We start from the raw sequence: 25,827 nt of genomic DNA on the forward strand, positions 1-25,827 counted from the left end.
CCTGGCATGCTGCAGTCCATGGGGTTGAGAAGAGTCGAACAGGACTTGGCAAGTTTACAACAACAACAACGTGCCAGGTACCCACGTTTGAATAACCATTGCTTGTCTATCAGTCAGTTCCCAGGAAAAGGGACTGTTTCTGCCCAAATATAAAACAATAAAACAACTGCCAAATATTTTTTATCTTGAAACATCCATTGATGCAGTGCAAGTGCTTTCTGTTTTATCAGACAGACTAGGTACTCAGCATTGAGATTTAATAAAATTAATGTTTTACTCTTTCATTAACACTCCTAAGTGAAACTGGCATTGCCTTAACTGCAATCCAGTAAAGAATACAGTGACTCTTAGTGCATTTTGGGGTCACTGCCTTGGTTGGTGCAGTGGTATCAGTGCTTTTACCCATTGTTTTTACATTGTCAGTTGCAATTGTCAGTAGTGAAAAAGGCAGTTTCTTGGTATTGTTATGAAAATGGTTTTGATATTGTGGATTTCTTGGGATTTGTGAACTGCACTTTGAGAATTGCTGGAAGGGATGGACATTCCCACTATTGAATTGCTATGGCAGCTCTTTTTCCCAGAAAAAAGAGATCAGAGTTGAACTTTCAAGTATAACGGAGAAGTTGTTGCTTAATCACTCAGTCTTGTCCAACTCTTAGATTGTAGCCCTCTAGGCTCTTCTGTCCATGGGGTTTCCCAGGTTAGAGTACCGGAGTGAGTTACCAGTTCCTTTCTCCAAGGGGTCTTCCCTACCCAGGGATCGAACTGCAGTCTTCTGCCATTGACAGACGGATTCTTTCCTTCTGAGCCACTGAGGAAGAGGGGGAAACAAATCCTTACGGCTGTGCTGTTATTCATTCTTATTTAAGACTCTTGACTGCCCTATAATTCTAGATATTATTGTCACTTATTTGCAGGTGAGGTAACCAGATCCTGAGAGGTTAAATAGCTTGACCAATGTCATAAAACTAGTACATAGTGACTAATGAGCTGAAACTAAATTCTGGGTGAAATCGAAGTCCTTAGGCTCTTTCCTAAGCCAAACATGTCTCCAGATGGATGTCATGGATCCTGGAATGAGGAACAGTTTAATGAGAAGGTCAAGTTATCTGTTCCCCTATCCTTGTACCAGTTTCTTATCTCGTCATTAACCTTTTGCTGTTAATAATAATAGGAATCTTAATTAGAAAGATGCTCATGGAAACAAGTTATAATTAATAGTATTTGATCTCATTTGTAAGATTGGAATAAAAGCAAGGAATGAAATACTGCCAAAGCTAAAAGCCTGAAGCTTAGTTTATCTGGTCAGTTCTCTGGGTTTCAGAGTTATTTATACTGGTTTGCTCTTGAAGGACTTAACATGAAGGGAAAGTTGTACAAGTGAATATTGTGCTTTACCTAATTCTTGAGAGTGTCTTGATTAGTAAACTACTCAGGTAATGCTGCCTTCAGTTCTTTCTGAATAGTTATTTGAGAGGTAGATTTCGTTGCTTAAAGAGCCCTTTTGCTTCAAGTTAAAAGACACCTTTTTAAAGATTACCTGAAAGATGTCTTTTTATTTTTGCTTTGTGTACAAAGGCAGGAAGTTTCAGGATATCAGCTAGGAAGTACTTTCAGGAAACTTCTGGTAAGCAATGTCTATAATTTGAACACAGATGAGGAAAATGATGAAAGGGTCTCGGAATTACAGTACAGTATATTAGAATCATGCAAATACAGTTGGACTGGAGTTTTATTTGTGTGATCATCAAGAATATTTCTAGGCTTGCATAGGGATGAGAACACAGATGCATATTGTTTGGAATGCCGTAATACTACCAGAAACTGTAGGGGTTATCTGATCAAGTGGTTTTAGACCAGTAAAATTTTTTCTTGAATAGAAATTGTGGCTAGGAGTCTTACTTTTTAAAAATAAAAGGCAGATGATTGAAATGAGAGTTGTGGGTCTGAAATTCTGCTGCTTGTTTGGCAGGTTCTGTTTGTTGCTGCTGGGAACCGTTGGTTAATAAACAACATTAACAGGGACTGAGTGTTCATTCTGGTCCAGGTACTGAAACACTTTACATGCATGATTTCACAGTTGGAAAGCTGCTCATCTAGCTCAGCTTCTGAATTTTATCTCTGAAGCAGCACGCCCACAGAGCTACTATGAGTTGCCCAGGGTCTGAAACTCTTTAGTTCCTCTGGGGTCTGAAACTAGTTTATAGTTATTGTTATTAAAATCCTTTTAGTCATTTTATCTAACAATATGTCTGTGTAGTGTGTTATTTTTCCAAATGTGAAACTAATACGTGTTCATTGCAAAAAAGCAAAAACAAACTACAAGAGTATAAAAGGGAAAAAAAATAGTTAACCTCAATATTTAGGAATTAATCATATTTTGGTGTTGATTTGTCTAGTCTCCTTTATAAGTTCTTACAAAATTAATATACCTATCATACCATCTTGTTATGAGTCTTTTATAGTTAACAATATATTCTAAGCATATTCTCTTTTTTCAAAATGTTCTTTGTGAGAATGATTACTTAGTGAAGTTTTACTAAAGTTGAGCAGTTTATTTAATGTTCCCAATATTGGACTTTTTCAATCTCCCCATTTTTGCTATTATATTCAATGCTTATTTAATAAGCCGCATATCATTTCTGGAGTACTAACTTCTAGATTTCAAATTACTGGATCATTTAAAATATATACTTTGAAATTTATTTTCATATTGATCTTTGGAAGGTGTTGCTAGTTTATACTTTCACAAGTCAAAAAATATTTTAACTCTTATGTTGGAGTGTAGTTTATTGACAGTGTTGTGTAAGTTTCAGTTGTACAGTAGTGATTCAGTCATACATACACATGTATCTATTCTTTTTCAAATTCTTTTCCCATTTAGGTTGTTACATAATATTGAGCAGAGTTCCCTGTGCTATACAGCAGGTCTTCCTTGGTTATCCATTTTAAAAAACAGTGTGTACACATCAGTCTCAAACTTCCCCAACTTTTCTTTCCCACATTCTTCCCCCTGGTAAACCATAAATTCAGTCTCTTAAGTCTGTAAGTCTACTTCTGTTTTGTAGATAAGTTCATTTGTACCTTTTTTCATTTTTTTAGATTCTGCATATAAGCGATATCATATATTTCTCTTTGTCTGACTTCACTCACTGTGACAGTCTCTAGGTCCATCTGTGTTGTTGCAAATGGCATTATTTCATTCTTTTTTATGATTACGATTCCATTGTATATATGGACCACATCTTTATCCATTCTTCTGTTGAAGGGCTCACAAGTCATTATTAAAACTCCCATGAGTTCTAGACAGTGCCATTAAAACAAATGTCATTATTTAAATCTGCATTTGTTTGATTGTAAATGAGGCCAAACTTCCTTCTTTATTAGCTATTTCTGTTTTTTCATTTGTAAATTCCCAGTATTTTTACTTTGCCTGTCTTTCTATTTGGATGTTTTTTTTCTCTCTTAAAATATAAGAGTTCAAGAAACACATATTCTTTTGACTCGCTACTCTGCACCTCCCCACCTCCACAATATTTTAATTTTTCAGTGTGTGTGATGTCTGATTATCCCTTCTTTTATGATGTTGTCAGCTACTGACGACCATTGACACATCCATTAATTCGTTAGGTGTTCCAAAATGCTGATATTGTAGTTTCGTCATTTTTCTCTTTTATTTATTTCCTGGAGTATTTTGTAAAGAAAAGTGTCCTCATTTCAGCTGTTTGGATACATCATGTATGGTTGGTATAAGCAAGTAAATATACATGCTTGATTCTTTACTATTACTTAGCATTTTTGAAATAGTTGATTTTACTAGTTTCTTCCAAAAGGACTAAAAGGATTAAATCAGTAGGTTTAAATATGTTTGTGTATTATTATATTTATTAATGCATAAACTTCCATCTGTGGCCAGCAGGAGCTCCTTGAACACAGCTGATAAGAGACAGGGCTCTGCTTTCCACTTGCTCTGACCTCTGCTCTTGCTTTTCACTGGCCACGTACAGTCTGTGGAGTTGAGCTGGATGTTCTGAGAGGCCTAGAAGAGAGGGGAGGCTCACTGAAGGTTCCTGGGGTTTAGAGTTAACTAACTTGTTGCTAATCAGCACAACAGATACATGCCAGGGATACAGTAGTGACCATGAATAATTAGTTTCAGATAAATGCTCTGGAGAATATGAAATAGGGTGACATGTTAGAGAATTTACTGGTTTAGGCATTAGTGAACGGAATAGTTTTTAGCTGTTGTGCACCTGGAGTCTGTAAGATAGAATCTTGCCTTTTATGACCCCAAAACAAACCACGGAGTCATTGAGTGGGGCTGTGCTACATGATTTTGAGTAGAGAAGGAACCATCTCCTGAAAGAACAGTTGAAAATTGAGCTTAGAAATGTGTGTTTAAAGCTTTAAGGTGGATTTAAATTTATTAAGATTTGGGAGACTGTGTACTTCTATTAATAATTCCTCAATAATTCCTCTAATTATATGTGGTAAAAGTAATTCTGTAGTTAAAATGGCAACCTGTCCTCCAGTGACACCTCAGGAGAGAAATCTCTTGACTGTAAAGTAAAAGCCTCCATATTTATAGTCTAAGTTTTGTAGTCTTTGAAGAACTAACTTTTTGACTTTCTTTCCTGAGGGTAATGGCTGTTAGAATTTACTGGAGGCAAGGAGAGGGGCATGGTACTATCTTCTTTTAGGAAAGCACTTCAGTTACAAATTTGAACATGTTACCGTTTTGGTGGAAGCACTGTTCATTGAACTTTTAAAAATCCGTACCATGATTCACTGTATGAAGCTGGATACATGCTACTTCTAACAAGGATTTCACTCTTCAAGGTAGCAAGATCATCATCAGTATCATGGATATACCTGAATGAGTAGACAAGCGCTCAATAAATATTTTAAGCAAGCTACTTTAACCTTGCTAAAGTAGATGATGAAGTTCACCCCTTTTCACTGTCTTTTTTTTTTTTTTTTTTTTTTAAGATTATTTATTTATTTGGCTGCATGGAGTCTTAGTTGCATCACCTGGGCTCTAGTTCCCTGACCAGGGATCGAACCCCAGCCCCCTGCATTGGGAGCTCAGAGGCTTAGCCACTGGGCCACCAGGGAAGTCCCTCACTGTCTCTTTTTGTTCATATTTTGCCCATTTAAAAGAAAACCAAAATTCTTGAACTTTTCATTCCTGCCTATCCCATGGGTATTACTCTCCTTCTCTTAAATTGTCTGGGGAAGGATAATCCGATGGATTGTTTTTACAGTATTAATGTTTTGGTTCTTATATTGGGGGTCCAGTCTTTGCCTTATGATTGTGCTGTTAACTTGCACACATATATGTATTCTTTTGTATATTGCATATGTTGCATATTTTTAAAAGTATAAGCTGTTTATTCACAGTCTCCATATTCATCCATCTGCTTCTCCTGCCTTCCATTCTAGTTGTTTTCTATTTATTCGCAGTGTGTGGACCTACTCATGTAGATGACGCACACAGTATTATGTAATGGCAAGGTTAGCAAAGTCAGAAGGCCTTCCATCCGGAAGTTGAAGGTGGTGATGCTCTCTCTTTTGCCTGGAGTCATTGTGAAGCGCACATGAGAAATTTTGCAAACTGTAAAGGGCCATACAGATGTAAGGACTTTGATGGTCCTATTGGCTTTGACTTGGCTAGAGTAACACAAGTAGTAGACTTACTTGGTTGGCACATGAGAATGTTTGATTTTTTCAGCGATTGGAAGCTCTCTGAAATAAGACTGTGTACTCCTCTATCACTTGAGATTTTTCTTCTTGACTCCTGCTTGTCTTGTCTTGAGCTGTCACTGTGATTAGGTCCATGTGTCATGCCTGCGCACACACCCCGGTGTCCGAACGGGAGAACTTGTTTCCTTGAGGGTTGCCTTTTCCCAGACCTCCCCCTCCCTTTTTTTCTGTTTCTGTTGCTTCTCTCTGAGCTGCCTGATACCTGATAGCTGGCCTTTTGTATTCCTTGGTCATTTAGAGATTTAGAGTGCTCTTGCTTTGCCTTGGTTGGGTGAACAGGGTGTCTCCTAATGTTTGGACTTTCCATTCTGTTTTTGTGGTAACTTACAGTTTCTTCATGTCCCTCCCTTGTCTTTCTCTTACTACCTCCCTTGCTTTTTCTTTTTTTAACCCTTTCTCCTAATATCACAGCTCATTAAACTTGACAGTAACTAGAACAGCTCCTGAACACAAGCACCAGTGGAAATAAAAAGGCTGAGGTTGTGTCTGGGCTGTGCAGTAGTTAGGGCCCTGGTTCTAGCACAGGGGTAACAGGCTAGAATAGAAAAGGAAAATTGATAGGAAGGCAGAAGAACTTAATGGAGATGAGGAACAGCAGTGCAGTAAGTCTGTGGCATCGGACAACATAGAACAGAGCAGCTGGTAGGTCAGTGAGGGTGGCCCCTAGGCTGTGGACACACGCCTGTGGGTGGGCCTGGTAGCGCCGGGGAGCACCAGGGTGCGCATGCTGCAGAGCTGTGCCCACACCGCCTGCACTCTGCTGTTCCCTCGAGTGGAAGGTAACTAGGATGTGTTAACCTAAAACTGATAACTCACAAAGGTGGAAATGGGGGAAAATCTCATTTGACTAGTGGAGTTTTGATTTCATTGTTTTATATGGCACTGTAAGTTCAAAAAAATAGCTTCTTAAACAAAACATCCGTATTGAAGTATAATTCACACACTATAAAATTAATCCATTATAAGTGTAATTTAGTATCTCACTGGGAGAAGGCAATGGCACCCCACTGCAGTACTCCTGACTGGAAAATCCCATGGACAGAGGAGCCTGGTAGGCTGCAGTCCATGGGGTCGCGAAGAGTCAGACACAACTGAGCGACTTCACTTTCACTTTTCACTTTCATGCATTGGAGGAGGAAATGGCAACTACTCCAGTGTTCTTGCCCGGACAATCCCAGGGACGGCAGGGCCTGGTGGGCTGCCGTCTTTGGGGTCGCACAGAGTCGGACACGACTGAAGCGACTTAGCAGCAGCAGCAGCAGTATCTCACCCAGTGCCACCATCACTATGGTCTAATTCCAGAACATTCTCATCATCCCGTAAAGAAACCCATATCCGTTAGCAGTTGCTCCTCTCAGCTTCTGGCAACTACCAGTCTACTTTCTGTCTCTATGGATTTGCCTATTTTGGACAGACCATACAATATGTGACGTTTGTGTCTGGCTTCTTTCACTTAGGGTAGTGTTTTTAAGATTTGCCCACTTTGTAGCATGTATCAGTACTTTATTCCTTTAAAAATTTAAAAAACATTGCAAAAATACACATAAGATTCTCCATCTTAACCATTTTAAAGTGTGAAGTTAAGTACATTCACTTTGGTGTATAACCAGTCTCTAGAATTACTTTCATCTTGCAAAACTGAAACTCTGTACCTGTTAAACAACAATTCCCCATTCCCTCTCCCCAGACTCTGACAACCACTATTCTGCTTTTTGTTTCTATGAATTTGATTACTCCAGTTATCTGATATAGGGTAGAATCATACAGTATTTGACTATTTGTGACTGGCCTATTTCACTTAGCATAATGTCCTCAAGGTTCCATGTGGTAGCCTGTGTCAGACTTCATTCTTTCTTATGACTGAACAATATTCCATGGTATATGTACACACCACACTTTGTTGATGCAGACTTGGATTATTCATACTTTTTGTCTGTTGCAAATAGTGCTGCTATAAACATTTATGTACAAGGATTTGTTTGAGTAGCTGTTTTCAGGTCTTTGGGGGTATATACCTAGGAAAGGAATTTCTGGGTCATGGGATAATTCTGTGTTTAACTTTTTGAGGAACTGCCACACTGTTTTTTCATAGTGATTAAACCATTTTACATTCCCACCAGCAATGTACAGGAGTTCCAGTTTCTCCACATCTTTTATAACACTTATTTTCCCTATTTTTGATAGCTTAATAGGTGTGAAAGAATATCTTGCAGTTTTTATTTGCATTCTTCTAATGACTAGTGATGTTAATCATCTTTGCATATGCTCATTGCCCATTTTTATATCTGTTTTGCAGAAATGTCTGTTGCTCGTGTGTTAATTGGCTTGTCTTTGTTCTGAGTTGTAGGAGTTATTCTGGGTGGTAGACCCTTATCAGGTAGATGATTTGCAAATATTTTTTTCCCATTTTATAGGTTGTCTTTTCACCTTCTTGATAATAATTCTTTGCACAAAATAGCTCTTCACTTCTGGAAGATGTTTTTTGTCAACTAAGACAGTTAGGCAGGGTTATGCTATGTACACAGCCAAAACTTTCCTAGTTTGTGGTATCTCTGGTGGAAAAGAATAAAAAGTGTTTCTCTTTCTATCCTGTGCTATGTGAAAAGGCTGAAGCAGTTGACATAAATATTGTGTGTTTGTGGAAAGTTGGGTTTGGCTTTTTAAACTGACACATAACTTAGTTTTTTTTATGCTCCATTTCATTCCACAAAAGGTTTGAGAAAGCTTATAATGGATAAGACAAAATGGAGAAGTCTAAGCAGATAAAAATTAGAATCAAAGGAAAAGTAAGTAGATTAAAGACTGGACAGAAGAATGTCATTGGATATTTCTAGATGGAAAGAAAATGCATAGCAGTTGCTGTAGGATTATGGTTGATACGAAGTGTTTTTCACTGTATGTGATGGTTTTTATTTTTTCCCCATTAGTATACATTAAAAGGGATAACGTTTTACTACATTATTATTAAAATTCTGAACACATTTTTCAGACTTGCTGCCTTCTTTGCACTGATACATAATCCATCTTCATGGTTTTATCTGCTTCCTGCATTTGTGTTCAGTTCATCCCTCTTCCCTGAACTTCACTTGGCTTAACTGCTCAGGAACCACCACCACCACCACCACCTCAGCCCCCTCCCAAAATCCTGTCTCAGTCATGGACTCAGCAGGTCTCATGGACCCAGCAGGTCTGAGATGTTCCAGTTTTATTTTCCTAGCCTCACACTTTACATTTCTTTACATCCGAAGTGTCAAGCTGCAGCCTGGCCTCTCTGCCTCCCCCCGCCCCCACCATTTGGCTCAGTCCTTCTAGTCAAATAGCCCCGGGGAAGAAGACTTCCCTGACCTCTTGGACTATTTCTCTTGCAGACTCAGGAGTCTTTTCTCACTGCTTCATGCCCTCTACCTGCTCTGTTATTGCACTGACCACAGTGTTCATGGCATTATGTCTGTGTGCTTTTCCCTTCCACTGAATGAGGACATAGAGTGAGATTCAGTGCTTGTCCCTGTGCCTAGTAGAGTATGTGGTGCAAGGTTGGCACCATGGAACCATGCCTGTCTATTAAATGAATAAATAAGACCTACACTATCACGTGGAGAAGGAAATGGCAACCCACTCCAGTATTCTTCCCTAGAGAATCCTGTGGACAGAGGAGCCTGGTGGGCTGCTGTCCATGGGGTCGCACAGAGTTGGACACGACTGAAGTGACTTAGCATGCATGCATGCATTGGAGAAGGAAATGGCAACCCACTCCAGTGTTCTTGCCTGGAGAATCCCAGGGACAAAGGGGCCTGGTGGGCTGCCGACTGTGGGGTCGCAGAGTCGGACATGACTGCAGGGACTTAGCAGCAACTCTATCATGAGGTGAAAAATGGTGCTTGTGGGTTGGATCACACCTGTAGATGTGTTCATGTGCCTGGCAATGCTTGGAAGCTTGAGATATTTCACATAAAAATTCCTTATTTCTGTATTCTGAAAAAATGAGACTTTCTGGCCACCCTGCATCTGCATTCTTTTATGATGGCTGTGCCCTAGACCTAGGTTGTGGTTTGTGCCCCTTTTAGATGGTCTGCCATAGTCCCACCCTGCTCATCTTACAGGAGGCCTGGCTGTCCCCTTAAGACATTTGAGCTTAGAGCTCTGATCTAGTGGATGGATGGATGCTATAGAACCAGATCTCTCTACATCTGTCTCTGGTTGGCCTGTTGGTAGAAGGTAGACAGCAGTTATTTTGAAGTTTTGGTCTTTGGCATGTTTCTTCAGTTTTATACTTCTTTGAGTTGGTTAAGGATACTGCCTAAAACTTTGATACATATATATACAACTAAAACAAAAGTGCTGATGAATTGAATTTCCAAGGACATTAGCAGAATAACTGTGCTAATGACACAAGCTTGAATAAAATGAAGTGTTTTGCTACTGGGAAAGTTTATCATTCTGAAGTTCCTAAATTCCTCTAGAACTTTTGATATGTAATCTGTACACTGCTCTATGGCTTTTTGGTTACACTTTTCTTACATTCAGGAAATATTTATGGATTTGCTTGGAAATATCTTTATGAAATTAGAGATGGAATTTTATTATTTATGTTTGGAATTTTAAGACATTAAATTGTTTTCTCTGTGACTATGCAAAATTTATGTGCAACTTTTGGGGAGACGTGGTCAATAATTCTCATTTTTTAATATATACTTTTATAGAGCTGTTAAGAAATGCTTCTTTTGTTTTCTAGTATTTATTTATTTGGCTGCATTGGGTCTTAATTGTGGCACACGGAATCTTCTTTGCATCATGCGGCATCTTTCTGTGTGGCACATGTACCCGCTCGTTGTGGCCTGTAGACTCAGTAGTTTTCCAATTTGCTTTGATTTATGGACCTGACATTCCAGGTTCCTATGCAATATTGCCCTTTATAGCATCGGACCTTGCTTCTATCACCAGTCACATCCACAACTGGGTATTGTTTTTGCTTTGGCTCCATCCTTCCATTCTTTCTGGAGTTATTTCTCCACTGATCTCCAGTAGCATATTGGGCACCTACCGACCCGGGGAGTTCCCTTTTCAGTATCTTATCATTTTGCCTTTTCATACTGTTCATGGGGTTCTCAAGGCAAGAAAACTGAAGTGGTTGGCCGTTCCCTTCTCCAGTGGACCACATTCTGTCAGAACTCTCCACTATAATCCTCCCGTCTTGGGTGGCCCCACAGGGCATGGCTTAGTTTCATTGAGTTAGACAAGGCTGTGGTCCATGTGATCAGATTGGCTAGTTTTCTGTGATTATGGATTCAGTGTGTCTGCCCTCTGATGCCCTCTCACAACACCTACGGTCTTACTTGGGTTTCTCTTACCTTGGTCGTAGGGTATCTTTTCACGGCTGCTCCAGCAAAGCTCAGCTGCTGCTCCTTACCTTGGACGAGGGGTATCTCCTCACGGCCACTCCTCCTGACCTTGAACGTGGAGTAGCTCGTCTCGGCCATCCTGCACCCACATAGCTGCCCCTCCATGGACGTGTGGTAGCTCCTCTTGGTCGCCACCCCTGACCTTGGGCGAGGAGTAGCTCCTCTTGGCCGCGCTTCTTCGAGGTCCGTCACAGCCGGATTAGTCAGACGGTTTTCCAGGAGAAACTGTCTTCAAAGAGGATACATTGATGTTATATAATCCTTACTAAGGAATGTAGAAAAAAAAGTATGTCCTTTCCTCCTCCTTGAGAATTCCAGACCCCTATCTCCTCAAGAGCCCCATACCCCTCTCTGCTCCTTGGGAGGAGAGAAGAAGTCCTCCTGGACTTCTTATCAACCTGCCTAGGAATTGACTCTCAAAGTCATCTAGATTTCTGTGTTGCCTCATATTTACTGATATTTATTAAAGACTTCTGCGAGACTCTGTGCTGTAGCATTGTACAGGTATGCCTTTGGTATTTATCCTCAAGAAGAGTCTTTTTAATAAAAGTATAATGTAAAAAATGAGATTTAGGGGCTGCCAGTGGCAGAGGGGCTGGGGTGGGCTGCAGTCAATGGGGTCACTAGGAGTCGGACACGACTGTGCGACTTCACTTTATTTTTTCACTTTCATGCATTGGAGAAGGAAATGGCAATCCACTCCAGTGTTCTTGCCTGGAGAATCCCAGGGACGGGCAAGCCTGGTGGGCTGCCGTCTATGGGGTCGCACAGAGTCGGACACGATTGAAGTGACTTAGCAGCAGCAGCAGCAGTGGGGCGGCTGAGGGGCAGGGTTGGGGCAAGCGTGGCCTCTCTGCCTCATTGTGCCCTAATGCCGCCTGGACACTGTGGTGGCTGCTGGCACCATTAAGATCTGGACTTTGGAGCACGTCTTTGACCACCCATGGGAAATCGTTACAACAGCTACAACACAGAAATACCCAAACCCTGTGAACCTGAGTGTGATTTGAGTTGATGTACTAGACAGACACATAGATCCTTCTGAAAAGTTGCATAGCCATGCACTTCTCAGCACAGAGTAGGGATTGCTTTCCATTGTGAAATTTATTATTGGTGCACCAAGAACCAAAACATATGTGCAAGAACATTCTGTAGTGGATGCCATAGAGAAAACAGTGGAACTTAACTCTGCAAATATTTCATTTACAAATAAGGTTTCAGTAGATGAGAGATTTACATACAAACCACATCCTTAAGCTCCAGAAAAAGCTATTTTGACTCAAGAAGCAATAATTACTGTGACAGGAGTCAGTCTTGGCAGTTACCTTGAAGAGCTGATGGCAAGTACGATATTGTCCAATGCTAATAAAGGCCAAGAAGCAATGGAGTGTTTAATACATAAATTAAATGCTGAAATTGAGGAATTGACAACTCTGGCAAGAGGAAGCATATGGACACCAATGGCGGCAGCAGCATTTGTGGAGAAATGATTATGAAAGTTGATATATGACACCTAGTTTCCCAGGTTTCTACAAACTGACAGTGTATTTATTTGTTATTTAAAAAAACACAACTCTATTTTAGGTGGAATTTTTTAAAAAATAAGCTGAAGAAAAGCTATGTGACTTGATCAAAACAAAGATGTGCAGGGATCAGTTGAAATTAGTTTTTTTCTGAAATGACTGATTTTGAGGATTCATTATTTATGCTGAAATTTAACAATTTTTGAAAAGTATACTTGGAAATTGGTATTGGCAGATGAAACCTGCATAAGGGAGAATTTTAAAGCTTTTCATGCATTGGAACTCTACCTCACTCTGGACCAATCCCAGGAGTCCCTTCTGCATATGCATGACCGCTGTGCTGGGGTAAACTTGGAGAGCTTACCTGAGGGAACTCACTTTTAAAGGAGAAATTGTATCATTTTAAAAATGCATTAAAAAATAAAATAAAAATATATTAATTGTATAAAATAATTTGTTCTGCTCTGTTGCTGCTGCTGCTAAGTCACTTCAGTCGTGTCCGACTCTGTGTGACCCCATAGGCAGCAGCCACCAGGCTCCCCCGTCCCTGGGATTCTCCAAGCAAGAACACTGGAGTGGGTTGCGATTTCCTTCTGCAATGCATGAAAGTGAAAAGTGAAAGTGAAGTCGCTCAGTTGTGTCCGACTCTTCGCGACCCCATGGACTGCAGCCCACCAGGCTCCTCCATCCATGGGATTTTCCAGGCAAAGTACTGGAGTGGGGTGCCATTGCCTTCCAGTGCCAACCCCATAGATGGGGGCTAATGGCCACCAAATTGCCATTGCCTTCTCCTAAACCACCATTAAAAATGACAGTGTTTTAATTTTGTGCTCGAATAACATTTTTGGAGTAAAAATAATCACAAAAGTAATGACTCCAACAAAAGTGAAAAAAAAAAGGTGAGATTTAAATAATACTTTGAAACAACAGAAGAAAAAAAAATAGAATTACGCCTATTGGCAAATGTATGGCAGTGCCAGTGAGTGCTATAAGCGGGTAGGAAGCTTTTCTCATCTTTTTGTTCTTATTGGTATTTGTAGGAGTCCTAAGTCACCAGCTTCATAGACTTAAGTTCTAAAATAAAGCACTTATTATACATTGGAAACTGATTCTTTATGCTTGGTTTTGATTTATCATTTGTTTATCCTTTTTAAAAGATCATAAAAAATTTTTTTTAACAATAAGACCTTCTTGCATGAAGAAAAGCCTGTTTGTATTCACCATGGCAGATGTAATGACATTTTTACTTCTAAAATTTTCAGTAGTAAGACTACTGTAGCACTAAGACTAATTGCTTCAGTTGATCCCCCTTTTCCCTACTAGGGAAATAATGCTTAACTCTGCCTCCAAGATAGTTCATGATCTCTTTTACATTATATGGTCCAGCCCTTACACTAAAACCTCCTTTTGAGCTGAGACCCTTTGTTTCCAGGCCATGTCCAGTTGCACCTGCCTGATATTCAAATCTCTTTTTCCAGTAAGCATAGAGGGAAAAGGTTTATGTTCCTTTTTTCAGAGCTAGAATGGTATGATGATTTGATACCTGACCATTAATTTACATTTTGCATTTCTATAATCACATTGTGTTCCGGCATTTCTTTTTTCAGTATCATAACTGTTGATACATCTCTCCCTTTTTAGTATTATTTTCTTTTAAGTAAATGTTCCTGTCATAGTGTTTTAATTTTAATCCTGTGAAATTTCTGACTGTTCCTCATTTTCTTAAAAGTTGTTTTCTACTTAAGTTAGAGATGTATACAACATTAAAAATGCATCACAGCTAGAGACATTTGTAAATGAATGTTTTGGTTAAATGCTTTTCCAGCTGAAGGGTGGCATCTTGCCAGCCAGAGGGCGGCAGTTAGCCAGCAGTCTTTCTGCATGACTGTTTCTTTTTTTTTTTCTTTGTTCAGGCAGAGTAGTATCCTGCTTCTTTAAGGGTAGAAAACTCTTGTCCTCTTTTCTCCATGAGATTTTAAATCAATGTTTTTTGCTTGGCTTAAAAGAGTTGACCAGATGATTGTGGTGTGGTCTCCTGAGGTTAAAATTTCTAGCTAAACAGTTTGGTTCTAGCAATATGTCATATGTAATAATAATTATTCATAGTTGTTATGAGTTTCATTAATGTTTTGAAACTTTGGTATTTTTGGTAAATGTATTTGAAGACAGACTGAGAGTACAGAGATAGATGACTTTCTGTGGCCTGATGAAGTCCTTTAAAAGCCTAAAACACTGCCTCTTTTTCTCTCCCTGCAAGCTGAAATCTGTACTGAATTGCAAACTAAAGAAAAGAAATCCGGCACAGTTCTCATCATTGCCTCTGGCTCTTAAAACTAAATAATGTATGGATCTTGGCGAGAAGTATTCTGATTTTTTGGGGGCCCCTCTTTTGTTGGTTCTCAGCATGTTAAATGAACAGAAGAATGGATTAATAAAGCATAAGAATGAGGAAGAGAGCGTATTTTATCTGGAAGAATCTTTTTGTTTTTAAATGTTATTTGTCTAATATAAACTGTATATGAATTCCTTTTCATAATCTTTTATATACCGCTGTAGTAATGTAACAGGCAACAGGATTTTTGATAAGTAAATATCCTGTATCTTCTCCAAGCCTTTAGAACCCCAGGGAACAGAGAACTTTATTAAAATAGATACTTGATCCTAAAGCATTTTGAACAATAGTTATTTGTTGCCACAGTGTAGATGCTTCTAGGGTTTAGACTAGAGTGATAGTTTATATTTTTCCTTTAGATCAGGAATCCGTGTTGTGGTTTGATTTTACAATCTTAGTGTCGGAAGGCTTTTAGTTTTTCTTTTAGCAAGGAGGTGTGTGGGTCTAGGTTGAGATCTGTAGGCCTCACATAGCAATTACTTATAGCTACTTGGGGCTAGGGCAGTCCTGAAGTGCCTAGAATGGGTTGCTGTGTGTATCACTGGTCTCTGGATTCCCACAGTCACAATATTGAAAAGGTAGAGCAAATATTTTAGTTTTTCAGTTTGTCAATTTTCTTACCATTAGTCATATTAGGATATTGCCTAATGGGAATGAAGGGTTAATACAAAAGTCTGTCTCAAGTCTTTGAGCAGGACATTTCTGTTTACTTTAGCATGCGTACATGCATATCCTGCCTTATTCCAAGAAAGAATTTAAGGTGGCACTTTTCCTGTAGTTTTTATGATCTGAGTAAGTCTTACTTATAAATATGCTTGCCATTCTCAAGTTGAAATGAATCTGGCTTCCAAATGGTGTGTACTTATTCCAACAATGCTTCCATTGTACTGTAAAGTCTTGTTACACCTTTAGGGTTTGAATATGTTCTCTTGTCATAAATCTTTATCCTTTGATGTTAGAATCAATTTTTGGCATTGGCTGAAAGTCATTGAGTGCCAAGCCTGGTGAATAACCTGGATAGGCAGTCTGGGTTGTTAAAGCTTTTTGGTTTATTGTTTTTGACTCATGAACTATGAGCCAGAACAGTTTCAGGATGATGAAATGAGTTTCTGAGCCACAGTTAACTCGTTGTTACATCCAGCAGCCTTGAACAATGGGTCTAATTGACTCTTGGTCTTTGTGGGATGCGTCTACATTAGCAGTACCATTGGTATCAAATAAACAAGTTAACATTGTCCTCACTGTGATTTTGATATGAATGTTCTCTTGCATTGGAACTGTAGCAAAGTTTTCCATTGCAGATTTCATGTTTTCAGATTATAGTGAAAACTTTTATCATTAGCTCTAGTTATTTTCTTAAAAATGTCATTTGAAAAAGCTATTTGTGAAAGGTGCAAAATAGAGAACAACTTCTAACTTATAGTATAAATGTTTGAAACAGTCTTCACCAACTTTCTGTATCTTTATTTGCCACTGTCCGCTCACCACCAGCACCCCTCCCCAACTTTTCCTGTGTTCTGATTTTCCTGAGTAATTACCTAATTGGATGAATCAAATTATTACTTTGACAACATTTTATAGAAGATGAAACAGACTTATGGAAGATGTGACTGATTAGTTTGAGGAATCAGAGATACTAATGAGTCAAAATTCAAATCTCAGTTTTCTGATTCTGAATACCTTCCTTAACAATAACTTGAAAATTATGAGTTTTCTCCCTGTATTTCCATATATTTTACTTGTGGATTTAATGCCACACAAAGTTAAATGTTAAACTTTTTCTTAATGAGGTAATTTTAAATTTTATATTGACACGGAGCTAAACATGCATTAATCTCAACTGATTGTGTTTTGGCCTTGAAAATAATTGTTGCATATGAAAAAGTTACACCCCTCCTATGCCTGTGCCTTTGTTGTTTGCCAGAAAGTTATATTTTATAATCATATTTGTGTTTGTATAGAAACATTTGTTTGTATCGGTGTTAGTCATGATGATGCTATGCAGCTGTAAAAGTCACATTTTAAATTTTACTACATGAAATAGTTATTGTTCTACTATTTTGTCTTATAAATTTGTACATTTAAATTAGACTGAAGCATAAAGTTTACTTGTTAAATACTGTAATTCAAGTATGATGGTATCCTCTTGTGCTTGTGAATTGAAGAAGTGATCATTTTTATTTTGGAAATGTTTTAGAACTGTATAAATATTTGTATGGTAGTCTTAAGTTTGGATTGCAGTAGCTTAGGTCACCTGCCACTGAATTCATTCCCTGGGGAATGTGATATGGACATTCACCTTGACACCTCTGTTGGTGTCAGCTTCATTGGAAACTGTGCGTGTTCAAGACCAGTGGGTCCCCAAATAAAAATTAGAATGCTTGTGGGAAAGGAGTTTCCTGTGACCTGCCACTGCCTGCTGATAAACATGAGTTTAATAGCTGTGCTCCAGGTTCTTATGAGCAACTGTCATGTTAAACTCTGGCACACCCAAATGCTCGAAAGCTCAGAGGGAATGTTTATATGAAGGATTGTGTGTTGGATGTGCAGTCCGACCATCCTGTAGTATTCTACATTTTATGACTGTATTAAACTGAGCCATTTTGGTGACCTGCATTCCTGAAAAGCATTGTATCAAAGTGGGTTATGCTTCTTTCCGTATGAAGGGGCCGTTTCATCTCTCCTGGCTCATGATACAATATAATTTCTAATTTTTAAAGTTCCTCTTAAAGGAAAGTAACCACAGTGTACTGATTTTCCTTAACTAGAGATAGGTTAGCTGTCATAATCTTTTAGGTTCTGATTTTTAAAAAATGACAAGGTAAAGGATAATAGTAGAAAGAAAGCATTAAGTTTAGTTAAACTTAATGAAAAAATTATAGAGCATCAGAGTACCAAATCTCATATTTTAAATTTCGGAGGACTGAGACCTAACAAATTTCAGCATCTTTCCCCCAAACTAATGAGGGCTTGGGGTTCAACACAGGTTTCATGACTCCAAGTTTAGTCCTGAGGTTTATTACTGAGATTTTTTGAGTGAAGATGCTTGATACTTAGATTGTGAAAGGAGGAATAAGGACTAGAAGGGAGGGTCGGATGCTGCAGGAGTTGGGAAGAATGACAACTGAAAGTTACCTGTTAATCTGGTATCATTATCAGCAGCTTTTATTGGGTGCCTCCTGTGTCAGGGACCTTGTGTTTCAGTTCTTAAGAACAGAGAGAGGAGGACCTTGCCATCAAGGGTTTGTGCCAAGGGGAGGGAGAAGGAAGATGAACCTTTGCAAACTTAAGAAATGATAGATATGGTCAGATGACCTCTCAGGTCTCCTTCACGTGTGTGTGTGTGTGTGTGTGTGTGTGTGTGTATGTGTTTTAATCTCGTCATGTGGCTTGTGGGATTTTAGTTTCCCAGCCAAGGACTGAACTCAGGCCACAACAATGAAAGTGTCAAGTCCTACCACTGGACTGCCAGGGAATTCCCTTAAAATCTATACTTCTTTTCTCCAGCTGCCAGTCTCTGGACTACTCTTCCAGAGTAGAAACTGTAGAGTGTGTTCTGATGTGTGGAGCATGTGGGATAGGATAGAAGAAAATGATATAGTTTCACTGAAGAAAGTGTTATTTATTCTGCAAATAATAAGTGTAATGGATATAGATGCAGTTTTATCCAGACAGCAGTTGACTTTACAAGATTTATTATTCTTCTCTATTCTTAATATCTGATATTATTTTACCAATATCTTTTTCAAAAAGGTTAATATGAAATTCTTAAAACAGGAGTTTTAGCCATCATGTTATTGTATGGGATCATAATGTATTATGTGGGAAATATGTATTTCCCATATGGAAACATGTATTATCATGTGTTATGTGGGAAATATTTCATTCAAAAAGTTATGTAGATAAAATGCTTTTCCAAATGGGATGAAACCTTTAGTTGAGGGTTGTGGGAAATTTAAACTTTACTTGGAAGAACTGTGCTCTTCCATCCGAACCCAGTAATAAGTTGTAAGAATGGGAAAGTCTGAGACAGTAGTAGCTCCACCTCCATCTGGCCCTGCAGAAGAGGGACATTGGAAGAACAAGGGCCTCCATTCCCAGGATCTGCAAAAGCAGTTGTGTTCTCAGGGCCACCAGTTCTGTTAGTGCAAGAAACAATCCTTTTAGAGACTTGGCATAGGATCCTTAAGTTCCAGTGGGCATTGGGGGAGGAGTCCCCGAGGGCCGGAGTAAGGACTGGGAACGGAGAGCAGATTAGTGTTGCTGGTGATGTGCCTTGCCTGATTCTAACTGGGCTGAACAGGGTCTGGGAAGGTGGCAGTTCTAATTTGAACAGGTGCTGTTGCTGGTTCCTTGGTGGTAATGAAAGATCCCTGTGTGATGGAGGGTCAAGTGAAGGCCTCCTGAGGGAGGCAGGCTCTATTGGGTGCCTTTGTCTCCTCTCCTGCCTGTCTTGCGGAGAGTCAGTTGGAGGAGGGGCCAGGGCAACTTCTAAGCTGGGGGTTGTCAGCTTATTCTGAAGGCCTTTTTACTTAATGGTTTCACTTGCTTTCATTGGTGCAGAAACATTATACAGTAGTAGTGATTGGATAAATTTTTGTTGCTTTTTTGTTTAATGAGATTTTTAGCTTTTTAGTTCCCTAAAACATCCTGCCCAAAATGCTAGCATGCAGTGGTGTCTGCTATGAATACAAAGTGGTTAAGAAGAATTCCTCCCCCTACCCCATAGCTATTTCCTGAATAAGCCTTGTTCTTTCAAATCTTTGTATATTGCTTGTGGTATTTCCTCTTCCTAGAATGTTATTCTCTGCCTGGTGAACTATTGCTTAGTATAAATAACATCCCTCCTAGCTGTTAGCTGTTCAGTCCCTTCTCTTGCCATTGTGCATGAACTTATTACTCTTTTTTTAGCCTGCTAACTGTGTACTTTAGTGACTTGATTATGTTGTACTGTCTTGTTTACTGTTACATTCTTCGGCTAAACAGAGGTGTTTAAAGAACAGTTGTCAAAAAAATACTGTCTGTGATAAGTGCCAGAACATCGGATCAAGTAATAAAAAGAAAATAGTAATCAATACTTAGCTTCACAGTGTGCAAAAAAATTAACTCAAAAGGGATTATAGGCTCAAATGTAAAACTATAGACTATTAGAAAAAACACTAGGTGAAAATCTTTGTGACTTGAATTAGGCAAAAATTTCTTTGATAGGATATCAGAAGCATGATCCATTAAAAAAAAAGTGGGACTTCCATAAAAGTCTGCTTTTTAAAGAGCCTCTAAAGCTATCAGAAAGAGAAGCTACAAACTGACAGAAGTGAAGTGAAGTCACTCAGTTGTGTCTGACTCTCTGCGACCCCATGGACTGTAGCAGAAAATATTTGCAAATCGCATATCTGACAAAGAACTGTTACCCAGAATATATAAAGAATTTTGCAGACTCGTTTAAAGAATGAGCAAAAGAAAATGCTGACAATTAAAAAATGGACGAAAGATCTAACATTTTCCTAAAGAAGATAATATAGATGAGCCCATAAAAAGATGGTCCGTTTTATCAGTCATCAGGGAATGTAAATTACCATGAGGTACTTCTACACACGTTTGTTATGGTTCAAATAAATAGAAACTGTGCCAAGTGCTGGAGAGGATGAGGAACCACTGGACCCCTTCACACATCAGACCATATGACTCACTCCTGGGTTTTACCCAAATGAAGTTAAAACTTATGTTCATACAAAAACATGCACGCAGGTTTTATAGCAGCTTTTCTTGGGTTTTGTTTACAAGTGCCAAAAATGGGAACTATTCAGTTTTCTCTCAACTGGTAAATGGATAAGCCAACTGTGGCACATTCCATGCAATGGAATATTGCTGAGCAATAAAAATAAATGAACTACTAAAAATAAATGAAATTGTTGCAACAAATGGATGGATCTAACATGTATTATGCTAAGTGAAGGAAGCCAGATTCAGAAACACACAGACTGTACAGTTGAATTTGTATTGGAAAGAGCAAGGTGCTGGGAGCTGTGGGTGGGGGGGTTGGATGGCAGGGAGTTTGGGGAGGGGGATTGCTCTGCACCATGAAACTCGAATGTATTTGGTTCGTGGGGCTGCTTACACAATTGTCTGTTTCTCACAGAACATCTGCAGAACTGAACACTTAAGGGTGAATTTTTCTGTATGTAAAATTTGCCTTAATAATGAAAACAGAAGTAATTGTACAGATGATTTAGTAAAGTTTTTGTTGACTCTAATAAAGCTTGATTAAACTTTGCAGGCTTGGATGTGATGACAATTTGCCAGTACGTGATAATCTCTGGAGGCCTCACAGGTGATTGCAGCAGGGACCTCTGCACCTAATGTTTTCCCGAAGTGCACAACTACAGAGGCAGGCCTTCGGATGTTGACACAGTGTGTGGGTGTGATGGTCCCTGTGTAGGGAAAGCCAGTGTCTTGAAAAATCCACGAATGTCGAATCAGACACCGTGTAGTGGAGCTTATTAAGGAGAAGAAACTCCAGGATTAAGGAAAATGTGGCAAGACACAGCTCTGCATCCTCCCCCCTTGCCTTTCCCATAGTTGTTTACCACTGGGTGTGGTTTGTGGAGCAGCGCTTCATTCTGTTCAGTATGTTACTGAACTCCGTATAAAACTAAAGATCTGTGATTGGCAATTGGTTTGCAGTTTTTAGGCATTCCATTTGTTTTTATTTTTTAGCTGTAAAGTAAAATTGGTTTATTTCATTTTGACAGTTTTGCCACACTTCTGAGTTATTGTTACTGAAGTCTCCCCAGAGTATTGCCCAGTGGATGGAGGAGGGGCTCAATAAGTATGCTTAGTTTCTACATTTTTTAAAGTTCGTTTATGACATTTGAAAGTGAAAGTGTTAGTTGATCAGTCGTGTCTGACTCTTTGTGACCCCATGGACTATAGCCTGCCAGGCTCCTCTGTCCATGGAGTTTTCAAGGCAAGAATACTGGAGTGGTTGCCATTCCCTTCTCCAGGGGATCTTCCTGACCCAGGGATTGAACCTGCATCTCCTGCATTGCAGGCAAATTCTTTACCGGCTTCACCTCTGAGCCGCTGGGACCCACCATAAATATTGTGACAACGCCCCCATTGCCCCCCTGCCCTGGCTATTGTGAGAATCGGCAGTATATATAGTAGTGGCTTCTGGAGCCAGGTTGCCTGGGTTTGTCTCTTCATGCTACCAATTGTTTACTAGCTGTGTGACCTTGGGCAAAGTTACTTACTTTCTCTGTGCCTCTGTTTCCTCATCAGTAAACAGGGATGATATTAATAATTACACTACTGACTCCATGGAGGGTTTATGTAGATGAAATAAGCTAATAATAAAGGGAACGTCCTCACAGCAGATAGCAGGCAGGGAGTTTGATGTCAGTGTTACACGGCTGTTACTGTGGTTGTGCGTGCATGTTCAGTCATGTCTGACCCTTCTGCGACCCCACAGACTGTAGCCCGCCAGGCTTCTCTGTCCATAGGGTTTTCCAGGCAAGAATACTGGGTTGCCATTTCCTCCTCCAGGGGATCTTCCCGACTCAACCATCGAACCCTCATCTCCTGTCTTTGCTGCATTGCACGCAGATTCTTTCCTGCTGAGCCACCAGGGAATCCTGTGGTTTTGTAGTTGTTATTATTTTTATTTTATGTTAGTGAATAGCCTTATAAGCCTTCTTTAAATGTTGAAATCCAAGAAAGACTATGATGCTATTTCTACTTTGACTTCCTGAAAGTAGGTTTAGTTCTTGTAAAGTCAGCTGAGTTAAATCCCCCCCCCTTTTTTTTTATCCTTGTTTCCCTGAAATTCCTCTATCTTATATTTCATTTTATATTTGATTTTTAGTTAATATGCTTGATACATTTGGAATCTGCCTTCTGACAACTCTTATATAAATTGCAAATCGTTTGCTACAGCATACCCTCTTCTGTGTTCAGAGGTTCAAAACCAGTTCATTGTCTTAAATATGCAACAAAACTAAATGTATCTCTTAAATTAGAAGCCAGGGTATTGTTTTTGTGGTGGTATTCAGTCGCTAAGTGGTGGCTGACTCTGCAACTCCATGGCTTGTAGCCTGCCAGGCTCCCCTGTCCATGGCTATGTATAAATTGAGACTTGGAAACCTCATTAAATTTAGAGGACTGAATCCTATAAATCAGAAGAACATTGACTTGTTTGCTTCTCTGTGTACTATGTCACCTTTGTAAAATTGTGTCTTTTATGTAGAGAAGTGCTCTCAGCACAAAGCTGATTGTATTTTTCAGAGTATTTTGAAGGTGTTTGTTAAAAAGCACTTGTGGAACGGTTTGTGGAAATGGTTATGAGGTTTCAGATTATTCTTGTCTTCTTCAAATCCATTCTTCAGCAGGAAAAAATAAGACTTGTCTTTTAAACTTAATAGTAGCAAACTGGTTTGCTAAGACCTTTTTCCTTGTGGGGTTCTATTGGGTAGTTGTTCATTAGAGTTACTTTAAAAAACCATAAACTGATTCGCTAGCAGCATATATGTCCTCTGTACTGAGATTTGAGGTGACTCTCACAGCCCCTCTTCCTGCCTTGAGTAAGGCATCTTTCCAGCAGAGCCTGAACTGTATGGTTTCTCCTACCCAGTGCCTGGTAACCTCTGTTCTGTTTTCTGTCTTTCTTAATTTGCTTGTTCTAGGTATTTCGTGTAAGTGGAATTACATAATATTTGTCCTCCTTCTGTGTTTGGCTTTCTTCCCTTAGCATGTATTGAAGTTTCATCCATGCTGCAGCATGTGTCCAGTTTCATTCTTTTTTACAACTGAATAATATGCCATAAATTCAAAAATATAAATAATGTATCGAACCCAGCATATCTGAAACAGTATCATATCAACATGCAATCTGCATAAAAGTACTAATGAAATATTTTCCATTAACATGTCTGCTCAGATTTGCCACATTTCAGGTGCTTGGTAGCTAACCGTGGCTGGTGACTGCTGTACTGGACATCAGAGAACTAGATAAGGGAAGGATTACTTAAGATTGTTAAGCAGCACAAACTTTCTTTTAAAAAAAAAATTTGCTGAAAGGCAATATTAGAGATTTTAGTCATTAGCCGGGAGCGGGGGTGGGAAAGGGTTTTACAAAAATGATAAAGACCCAGACATAGCTATTCCTTTATTTCAAATCTCATACAACATAGGAACCTTTAGAGGGAAAAATAGTTCACTGTGAGATTTTTTTCACCAGAAGTCCTGGTCTCTTGACAGTATTTTTTTATTTGATATTCACACTGTCCTAAATACAGTGCTAGTAAGCATCAGGTAATTAATGTTTTGAGTAGAAAAATTTGAATGGTGAGTTGAACTGGAACAGAAACTTGCAATGGGTGCTATCGGATTTAATGAAAACTCTTTTCCAAACTGGAATTTTTCCTTTCCAGGCCCATTTTTTTAACTTTGGAAATTGGGCCTGATTTATGTCAGTCACTCATTCTTCTAACTTGTTGGACTGTCAGGAACTAGGAGCACACAGATGAGGGTATAGAGAGGAGATGCCCATCGGCAGCCATTTTGGATGTGGCTTTGTTGTATGCTATGTCCCATGAAGGGCTTGGATTAGAAGCAGACCTTCAGCTACCTTTCAGAGGCCTTGACAGTATGAATGTAGTGCCTAAAATGAAAGACTCTGAGATAGCCAAGAAACAGTATATTTACCTCAGCATGAATGCTTTGGTATAGAATAATTTAAATGAGGTAAGGAATGTTTCAGCTGTGATGAGCATGTGGCTGTCAGCGATCACTCGTTCCTTTAAGCTTTGGTATCTGAGGTTTACCTGTATTGCAGAGGAGTAAATAAGAGAATATGTGGTGAGACTAATGGAAAAAACTAAGAAGTGAGTGACTAGGCAGTTGTTATAAGATAAACAAGTGTTTCACTTTTGTCCTGGCACATCTTTCAGTTATTGTTCTGGTTAAATAGATCTTTTGAAGTTATAATATCTTTCATGTCTGTATTGTATGAATTATGAATGTAAGTTTGTTGTTTAGTTGCTGAGTTGTGTCCAACTCCTTTGCAACCCCATGGACAGTAGCCTGCCAGGCTCCTCTGTCTGTGGAATTTTCCAAGCAAGAATATTGGTGAGTTGGACATTTCCTTCTCCAGGGGATCACCCCGACCCAGGGGTTGAACCCATGTCTTCTGCATTGGCAGGCAGTTTCTTTAGCACTGATCCACCTGAGAAGCCCGAATGAAGGTTTAGGAAACAATAAAATAGGCACCTGGATACCCACACCCTAACTCAAGAAATAGAATGCTGTGAGTCCAAGTCCTTGCCACCATTTTTGTAGTCTCAGTCCATATTTCAGAGTTAGACTTTAGAAGAAAGTTGGTTATTTTAGACAAGTTAAAATACATTGGTCAGTATATTTCACCAGAAATTGAGGAACTATTTGTTATTAAAATGGTTAATTATGTATCTGGAAGGAGGTTATTTAGTTTTTTTTAAAGGCAAGAGTAGAATTTCTTGAAGCTCTCTTCTGAAGCCATTTCATACTTCCTCTTCTTGCTGTGGTTCTTTTGTGGAAAGGGCTTTTTGCTCTGTAATTGCACTGGCACTTGACTCTAGCTTCTTGAGCATATGCCTTCCTTCCTTCAATGGTCTAACAAAAGCATCTAATAATTCAGATGACTCTACTTAAAAAAAATTTTTCTTTAATCTTAAACTATCATCTATGGGATTCTCTTTTTCTGCAGCCGTAGCAT

The 25,827-nt window shown here is 39.1% G+C and overlaps 1 protein-coding gene and 1 pseudogene across 30 annotated transcripts in view; both read left to right on the forward strand.

Moving 5' to 3' along the window:
• Window positions 1-25,827, forward strand: part of SRPK2 (SRSF protein kinase 2) — a 239,413-nt gene that overhangs the window by 53,521 nt on the left and 160,065 nt on the right. For 4 of the 30 annotated variants that reach the window (XM_086396972.1, XM_086397003.1, XM_086396988.1 and 1 more), the window contains one exon: window positions 11,123-11,345. The exons of the other annotated variants lie outside the window; for them this stretch is intronic. The gene's annotated coding sequence lies outside the window, so the exon portion shown is untranslated. Of the gene's footprint in view, window positions 1-11,122; window positions 11,346-25,827 lie in introns of those variants that run through there. 30 annotated transcript variants of the gene reach the window in all.
• LOC147374380 (PRELI domain containing protein 3B pseudogene) lies at window positions 12,035-12,793 on the forward strand (annotated as a pseudogene).

The sequence above is a fragment of the Bos grunniens genome, chromosome 4 (genome assembly GCF_055505025.1).
Source record: "Bos grunniens cultivar Pamir isolate PY7600 chromosome 4, Bosgru_T2T1.0, whole genome shotgun sequence".
Lineage (NCBI taxonomy): Eukaryota > Metazoa > Chordata > Mammalia > Artiodactyla > Bovidae > Bos > Bos grunniens.